Here is a 10,003-nt window from a genome sequence, read left to right on the forward strand (position 1 = left end):
ATCTCTGCACTACTGTGCTCTATCTCCTCCATGGCTCACCTGCAATTATCCCAGCAGGTTACCAAAAAAAAAAAAGACTATCCCAGACAGAGCTGTTATTCAAAAACAATAATGTTTTCTCATGAGATTTATGAAAAACCAACAAAGGGAAGAAATAAAATGTTCACATGTGTATTCTGTTGATTTCCTGAAATAACAAATGGACAGGTGATTATTGTTCTCATGTTTGTCTCCCTTTGAATGGACCTCAGATGTCAAACTCGCACGCGTTCATTATTGACAGAGCAACCTGTTGGGTAATGAACAGAGATGGAGTAGGGGTGGAGGGAAAGTGTTGCGCGTCCGGGCCTCAGTGCGAGCGGAGACATATGAGGGAGAAGAATGGCTCTTACTCACTACTTAAACCCCTGCGCCACACCAAGTGAGTCACATGGCGAACGCATGACGTAGGAGCCTCATACACATTGGATACACCCGTGTGTGTCCACACCACAAGCGCAATTCTTTTGCTTTATCTGTCACACACTCACATATGCGTGTGTGTGTGGACACTCATGCAAAACAAAGCTGGCTGTCTCTCATTCACAGGCTGTGGAAACAGATTTGCCTCAATGTGTTCATTGTCTCATGAGGGGAGGGGGAATAAAGAAAGAGATGTAGCACTGTACAGCAGGGAGATTTGTCTCCCATAGAGAGTTAGTGGAGGAAAATTAGTACGCACACAGATACAAGTCCGTCTTTTGCGCGCTCGCTGCACTAACGCCAAACAGTTGCACAACCCCAAGAGGAACTGCTAGGGGAGGGAATCTCAGTCTGATAAAACATGGGTGATGTGCTCACTGAAAAAGGCAGCAGCAAAGTGATAAGAACTGTAAAAACGGTTTTGCTCAATTATTATTTTGTCCTTCCCCACCACTAGCACCCATACCCAGAAAGAGCTGGTGAGGGGTGTCTTTATTATGCCAACAAAATCTACTTTGGCCATAAAAACATAGGTCCCAAGCCCTTTAAAATAAAGGTCCAGAGTTAAGGAATTTAGTGTTGTGTTGAGAATGCAGATTCATTGTGAAGAACACCTGAACTGATCATCAGTCACTGCATAACATAGCTGGCAACTGCGCAGCATGCTGAAGGTCCGTGTTAGATTAAAGAGTCTACAGGAGCTTAGAAATGCTTCAAGTAATGTAACACAGAGCTGGGGTTTTTTTTAAGTCTGTTCAGGGTGAAGGAAGCCTGAAGGGGCCGAAGCAGCCTGTTCCATCACTGAGTATTACAATAAGGCTTATCCTGTTTGATATGGCTTATTCGGCCTTATTCAGATCCGCACGCAGGCAGGAGGCAGAATCAAGGCTCTATAGGATCTGAAGAGGTGGGGGGCTTTAACGGCAGCGGGCCTGCTGCTAGATGTGTGTAGGTGTGACCTTGGGAAGTGATGACCTAATCAACATCCCTGCCTGCAAAGCTAATCTGTTACATTCTGAAGGATGCTCCTACGATGGAGCCATCCATGAAGGTGACATTGGTGAGCGGGCTGGTTGCGTGGAAGCGCACCTCTTAATGAGGCACGCGCAAACACATTCAAATGAGGACTACAAGTGCATGTGAGTGCTGTCCTCGTGCATGCAAACACTGCACGCATATTAGTCGTGCGAGAAAGATTCACGTTGAAACACTCATAATGAAAGTTGTGATGTTAAAAACCATTCGGTTTACATCAGCTGATGGCCCAGATGCGTGCAGCAGGTGTTTTCAGCATGGTGGTGGTTAAAAGGTCACGCTGCTTTCTCTAATCTGACCCCAAATGCTGCAGATTTTCAGCTCTGAAACATGAAATCATCTAGTTCACTACATTTTTTTTTTTACCTTTTCTGTCTTCATGAGAGGACTTTTTTATGGATGTGTTGTAGTTTTCCTTATTTTTTTGGGGGGGGCACCGCACCCAACCCCACCTCCAGGAGGTGTTCTGTTGTTGTTGCTGTTGGGCTTTTTTCCCCCAACCTGAGCTGCTGCAGACCTGGATTAAGTGTAAATTTAACAATGAGACCACCAGACATCCTCTGCATTGTCTGCATGAACAGCCTTGCCTTCTTCTCCGCGAAGCAGATGCCCTTAAGCAAGGCACGTCCTGCTGATGCAGTGGGGCTGATCAGTGAAGAACAACAACAGACTGACTGGCAAAGATGTTCGGACCGCTTGTGAACAAAATGAGTGGGAAGCTGAGCATATATACATATGTGCTGAGCCAATAACACACTGCTTTTTGAGCAGTTGCACACTCTTGTTTTAAGACCACAAAGCAAACAGGTCTTTGAGTAGCACCAGCTGAGATTATTCTTCCACATTTACCACGCTGTGTGTTATTTTGCGCTGGCTTGATATGGGTGCACATGACCCCACAGCTACTATAGCTTCACCACCTGGATATTGAGTATCACCTGATGAAGATGAAAGAATCCACTGCATTCGTGACATCTGCTGGTAAAATACCTCATGATCAAACCATTAAAAGTGGGGAAACACCATTGTGTATGAGTATTTTCTGATAATCACATGAATTTATTTTAAGATTTATTTTAACAGGATGAATTAGGTGGTTTCCAAACCAAAGTTGAGCCCATATGCTTTTCAAAAGACATCTAGAATAACTTAAAAAAATCTCATCAACGGGTGGTATATAGTTTCTCTGGATATATATGCATAGTGTTCAGTAAAGTGTTATAATAATTATATGCAGGGGGACTGCTGCTGTTGTTTTTCGTTAGTGATGGGAGCCTGCCTGTTGTGAGCATGTAGTGCGGCCGACTGGTCTGTGTGTTCCCTTCAACTATGTTTCTCTCAGACTCGGAGGAAAGCATGAGTGGACGGTTTCAAGCTCCCCTCTCGCTGAATTGATTCTACTATGGGTCCTCTAGAAACTCAGCGCCGAAACACAGGGGAGCTTGGCTCCGAGCAAGTCTTTGCGTTTACCTTTTATGACACTTTAAACAGTTCAGTTTGAAAGATTTAGACTTTATAATGTAGAGGTAGTCATTTTTACCCAGGTCAAAACGTACGAACGTGCTCGCGACATCTGCTATCCTGAAAACGGACCTTTCCAGTTCCCCCCTGTACCCAAAGATGGTATATTCCACAATTTATTCCAGGGAAAGACTGACAGTTTTTTGGGTCATGAAGCAGCTGTTCAAGTCAGTGGCTCAGCCTCCCTCCGCAAGAATAAGGAATTAGTACATTTCAAATTAGATAACGACAAACGTTGGTGCAAGAAGAGAAAAAAGTATGACAATGTGTCGGCTGCACAGAAGAAACCATTTAAACCCGAGCAAAAACACGAATATTTTTTATTTCTAAAGAAATTATTGCTATTATTATTATTATTATTTTAAAAACAGTTGGTTTTCACCACATTAATATGAACAGTGTTGTATGTATGTGTGTGCATGTGTACATATTGTTTATTTTACATTTGTGTTAGTGTAGAAGAACAAAAGAAAGCAAATTCCATTAAAAATTCTTGTAATATTAAAGGTTGAGAAGTCTCTAACAAAGTGGAGTTGAACGGTGCTGGAATGACTGTTGACCCCTCTTCAATAAATCTACTCAAGTTGAGCCTTCTATATAGACTGTAGGTTTAAATTAGAGTTTTCCTTCTGGCCCCTCTTATAGAGGCAGAGTATTCAGAGATTTGACCCAACTTGGCTGTAGTTTTTGTGAATTTCTTGATTAAAACATCTCAGCAGGACCCTTGAATCTGAGTATAGGTTAACGTGTAGACTGCGTGTTTCCATTTGTGAAATCACCTCAGTGCCTAACACTATACATGCATGCGTGTGTTTATGAGGAGTGGCTGCATTCTTGTGCTGCTGATTGTTTTTGTGCATGTGTGCGTGCGTATTCATCGTGGGTCAAGCCCCTTGGAAACAGCAGCAGAGGTCCTCTGCTTTTAAGTGGATTAAAAGTCCAGCACAATCCCCAGGGCCAGCAGGCATTGGACAGAACGGGTGTAGTTTAGATGAGGACTTAAGACTGATTATCTATGGTGCAGCTTTTGTTTTTGCTGCTACTATTGCGTATATGGGCAACACTGTACAGTACATGAGAATCTGTGTGCTCGTACATACTAGTGGTGAAACAGGTATTAGCTATAGCAGTGTGCACATCGTTGTGGTTGTATTCTCTCCATCTGTGTTGAATCTTTTGCTGAAAATCAGTCCAGCTGAACATGAGCTGTTACCAAGTTTGCTGTGATGCCGCAGTGGAAAGATTCCTCAGTTCTGAAAGTATACCTGCAGATTGTTTATATTTAGTCTGCTGCCATGCAGCCTGTCTTATCTACGCTTTAATATGAGAGCTGCTGTTATGGTTTCCTCTGGATCCAGTGTGTCAGTCCCATGCTTCTTGCAGTGTGTCAGCACCAATTAACCAGGTCAATATTTCTGTGCTCCAGTTGTTGCAACACTGATTCCGATCCTGAGTCCAGTTAAGAGTGAAATGTTTGTGAACCAGCATGTTTCTCTGGAGCTGAGTGCATTCTATAAATAAGAAGTTTTATGGACTCCCTTTCTCATTTAAAAAGGGAAATAATAAGGTTGAAATATGTTTGTGACCCTATGTTATTTAATTTTGATTGTTAGAGGTCCCTTTTTCTAAATGTTTAGTACAACATAAAGAACACTTAGGCATTCTTAAGAATTCACTGGCTGCTTTCCTTATAATGACCTAACATGAGCTTCATAACCTTTATAATCCTCTTAGATTGTATTAGTGCTTGAAACTATTGAAAAATACAAAATCATCCAGGTTTTATTTTATTAAGTGGGCGAAAATTAATGACACCGAAAGTGTAAAAAGGAAGTTAGTAGGAATCTGGTTTGTGGATCGGGCTTGTAAAATCACAAATGTCCCCCCTCCTCCCCTTTTGATGTCCACATATATGCAGTCAAGCAGAGATGGTATAAAACTAATGTTTATGAAGTAATGACACAGTAATGACTCTTAAACAGTGGTTCTCGCAGCCAAAAAGATAACATGCAGTAGGTGTTGTGCTACAGTTACCTGCCAACTCTGTGAACTTTATTCTCCCTTTGTAGCAGCCTAAATAGCCCTGAAGCTGCACCCATTGTCTGTACCGTGTAGGATAAAGTTTAAGCCGTGTACTTTTATGAGAGTGTTACAACTGAGTTCAAGGTTTTTTTTCTCACAATAAAATTACAAAATATACACTCACCGAACACTTTGTTGGGTACACCCGTTCATCTGCTCTTATTTACAGTTTACAGAGAATGGTCTGATCAAGATGAAATACCCAGAGCAGCAGTTCTCTGGGAGAAAATGTCTTGTTTATGACGTAGGGCAGTGGAGAACAGCCTCAAACTGATAGGTAGACAACAGTAACTCAAATAACTTGCTATAACCGAGGTATGCAGAAGAGAATCCTCAAACATACAACATCGCAATCCCCAAAGCAGCAGAAGACCACGCCAAATGCCACGTATGAACAGGAAATTCAGGCTAGTTTGCAGTTTGCGCAGGGTCAACAAAATTGGAAACACATTTCCTGGTCTGAAGAATCGATTTCTGCTTTATCATAAAGAACATGCAAGCATGGATCCATCTTGTTTTCTATCGATGGTTCGGGCTGCTGCTGGTGGGGTAATGGTGTGAGTTTCATCATCCTGGCACACTTAGTACCAACTAAACATTGGTTTAATGCCACACCCTACCTAAGTATTGTTACTGACCCTTTATAACCGCGGTGCACCCATCTTCTGATGGCTGTTTCCAGGATAATGCACCATGCCACAAAGCTCAAATAATGTCCAACTGGTTTCTTGAACATGACAGTGGGATCATTATACTCAAATGGCCTCCACAGTCACCAGATATCAATCTAGTAGAGTACATTTGGGATGTGGTAGAACGGGAGATTTGCAGCTAGATGTGCAGTTGACAAATCCATGGACCAAAACCTCTGAGAAATGTTTCCAACACCTTGTCCTTGCTGAATCACTGCCACAGAGTTCCAACAGTACCAGGATATACTAGCAAGGTATATCCAATAAAGTCTCCAGCGAGTGTATAATACTGTATAGTACTGACAGCTGTAAGTCTGGATAGTTTTGTGTTTGATTTAAGCTTTTATTTATCCGCCTAGTTACACACAGACCAGAAAAGTAAAAAATGGATGGATGAATGGATTTGTAGTTGTCTGATACCAGTGTGTACTGGCAGCACAAAGTTCAGTATCCTATAGCAAACAGAATTACAACATAAGCTGTAAAGAATGAAAAGATGGTGTTTACAATCACTGTAAAAGTACATTGGATTTCCTGTTTCTATATTTCACTAAATGAATGTTTTTAATGCAAAGCAGTAGCAGTACGAAATGTCAAGTGCTCACTATCTTATTGCAGCACTGATAAGGTATTACAAGAAAGAGTAAATAATGAGGCTGATATCAAAGCAATAAAATTGGAAACAGTAAGTGTGTAGCATGCTGTATCAGCTGCTGTAAATGCGGTATATGTGTGGAGAAGAATTTCAGTCCTGAGCAGGAGTTTTAAACTGCGCCACCAATGGTCGCAGTTACTGTGATACCAAAGCCAACATCTAAATCTCTTCTAATAAAGCCATTGCCAATCAGATGCTTTCCAGATGGTATTGCAGAGTCAAAATATACTTTTCAGCATTCGTAATTCTATCAGTTACGAATTCCAACACCACTGGCTGAAATGCAGCATCAAACATGACAGAGCCTCCACTGTATTTTTGCAGAGGGCTGTAGACACTCACTGTTGTACCTCTATCCTGACCTTCTTGGTATGTATTGACAATCATTTGAACCAGAAATTTCACATTTGGATTCCTCACTAAGACCTGTTGCCACTGATTTTCGGTCCACTTCTTGTGTAATTTGGCATACCTCAGCCTTTTCTTCCTGTTTCCTTTCTGTAAGAATGACTTTTTGACGACCACATGAGAATACCACAGCTGGATATTTTGTCCAAAAGATTTCTGAGTCCAAACAGAAAGGTCTACAGTGCATTGTGGTGCAGTGTATGGTAATTTGACACGAAGTCAAGAAATAAAAAAATGTAAAAAACGATCTTACTTAGATTCAAGCAGAAATAAAACTTGTAACACTCATGTAAGGATATGATACAGCATGGCACAAATGTGAAATACCAAAATCTAGACCTGTATTCCTAACAAAGGGTAGATCTGCTTGTATTTCCTGATGACTGCTAAGTCATTCAGAGGAATTTTGGATGCAAACTTGAATAAATATAAAATATATACAACTTCCCCTGCTAAAATATTATGGAGCATATGCAAAATGTAATGAAGTAATAAAATATTAGCAGCATTCTGCTGAAACATGGTGCAAACTTTCACCATACCTGTGATATCACATTATTGACACATCCTATATACTTTGGAGTCACCTTTTTTTTTTAAAATCTACAGTATTAATATAGATTTATAATATAATATAATAATATAAACTGTAAGATTTCCTTAAATAATTCCATATATCCTAGAAAACAAACCCAATATTGAATAGTTCAACAGTGGATACATAATTACAGATTTTAAGTACATTCAGAGGCAACTGCTATTGCCTATAGGGGGTTTAAGGGGGGTTAAAGCCGACACAAGTGCATGCTGTTATTAAGACAGTGATTCTTCTGGCACCGGTAGCACTTCTCAGTTATGAAAACTTAAACCAGTCTCTTACAGTTAGTTCCGTAATTTATTGGACAAAGACTCAGTTTTTTAGTTTTGCCTCTGTATACCCTAACAGTGGATTTTATATCAAATATTCAAGATGTGACTGAAGTGCAAAATTCCTGCTTTAATTCAAGGGGTTTAAGAAAAGTAGTAGAAGTGATGGACATCACCAAACGCTGTGTTTCCTCCCTTGATGTGCTCATGTCAAATGGTGGAAGTAATTTTAGCTTGTTGTAAGTGATACTTCCTACTCACAATTCCAATTAAGGCAATGAGGCAACACTGCCCTGAAACTACTTTAAAAAATAGAGACAAGAGGCCAGCACGAGGGTTCAGCATAGCAGGATAGGCATAGAAAAGCAAGGGGAAAGCAACAAAATGGAGTTCACAAACAGACATTAAGGAAACCTGGGAGGCCATGGAGGGCAGATCATGGAGTTGTTTCTTGGAACCAACATCAGACATGAAGGAGAAACCACATCCAGCAACAGGAGACTTACAGTGAGTTACAGCTGACAAAAGATACACGAAAGAGTCTACACCTACAATATGGCTGCAATAATTTTTTAAAGCATTTGTTTTAAAACTCTTGTAGCCATGGATGCCATGTACTGTTGGACTGCTAGTTTGACTTCTGCAGATTTTACTGTTAATGCCCTGGTTTGTTTTCATAGTCTTTTATTGTTGGTTTTAGAGTACAGGAATTTTAGAGATTGGAAAGAAATTAAATTTTCTTAACCACTACCCTGATCCTGTTTACTCCTAGGTTACCATCCCCCTTTTTCAGCTGCTCTCCAGTTCACCTTCAGGTGCATGTTTGTAGGTGTCTTTGCATTTAGTTTTGTATTTTCATTCATGAAGGCGTCTCCTGATTGTTGACCTTGACAAGATACGCCTATCTCGTCAAGAGTATTCTTGACTTGGCTTGATGTTATGAAGTTGTTTTTCCCATAGACATAATTCTGTCATTACACACTTCAGTCATCTTATGTGGTCTTTCAAGCCTTGTGTCTTTCATTTTAAGAATGTCCAACATTGTTGATTTGGCCTTTTAAGTTTTTTCTCTCTCCGAGAGGTTTATTTACTCTTTTTCTTTTTCAGCCCAATGATGGCCTTTCCTCACTTGCTCTGACATCTGTTTGGGCTTCATATTTAAAACTACAGAAAAAAACTCTAAAATACAAATGCAACACTTTAAATCAACTTCAGGTATTGTCTACTTTTTTTGTCATGAAGCAACAAGAGAGCAGGCCTCACTTAGCCATTAAATTGCTTGCCAGTCAATTGTCCAATAAATTTTCAGCCTCTGAAAAAGGGAGCTGTGTATAAAAATTGCTGCAATTCCTAAACAGCTAATAAAAATGTTTTGTAAATCCTTTTGATTTAAAGCTAAAATCATCACTGTGTTGGTGTAGAGAGGGAAATCTACAAAAACTGTCTTTATCCAACAAATGTCTGAAGCTCTGAATTTGTCTTTCGGGCATTTCTCAGAGACCCATGTAAGAATGCAAATGTCCAGTGCAGTTAGATTGGACATTAGGTAGTCTTTAGTCCATGTGATATTGCATTGCAGCCCATGTGCAAATAGCACATGGAATAAATACCTTGCTGCATTCAAAAGTAGTGAGTGGGCATCATGTGGACTGCCTCCTTCAGCTCTCTTTAAACCACCCGTAATACATTTCCTGTTGTGAGTACAAGTCTGAACCTGATTATCTCCTGTTGCGAGATACATGTGAAAAAGAGTGACTTTGGACATTTCCTAGACCTGATTTTACAAATAACCAAAGTTTGTCTGTGTCAACTGCTGCACATTCAGTCACCAGTCACTGACATAATATCACCATTATTAATTATCATTTGCCACGTTTTCTGATAATAATTAGATTAGAAGGTTTTCTTATCTTTTAACAACAAGATGAAGACAGCGTAGTGGCAGTAAAAGGTGGCGTGGAGTCAAATCAGAATACTTTCTTTGATATATAAAGACAGGATTTATTCCAGTTCATGGTGGGATTCTTGTTGAAGCAATTTCATTTGTAAGTAGAACCATATTGTGTTCACATAAATACCAATGCCTAGTGTGTCAACTTGTGTGTGTTTTATTATATGTGAGTAATAAATCTTGTAGAGCCAACTTGTACCAGAGGAAAATGCTTTCAATATCAATTATGTCAAGTTGAACATGTTATGTAGCATACGTGTTCTCTTCGGGATGCAACGTTAGTTTCATCTGTTGACTCTTGGTGGGTCTCCAATCATTGTTGTTATTTGA

The sequence above is a fragment of the Aulonocara sp. 'chitande type north' Nkhata Bay genome, linkage group LG19, assembly GCF_057382095.1.
Source record: "Aulonocara sp. 'chitande type north' Nkhata Bay isolate Kocher_YH1m ecotype deep benthic linkage group LG19, A_spYH_male_GT1.1, whole genome shotgun sequence".
NCBI classification, from domain to species: Eukaryota; Metazoa; Chordata; class Actinopteri; order Cichliformes; family Cichlidae; genus Aulonocara; species Aulonocara sp. 'chitande type north' Nkhata Bay.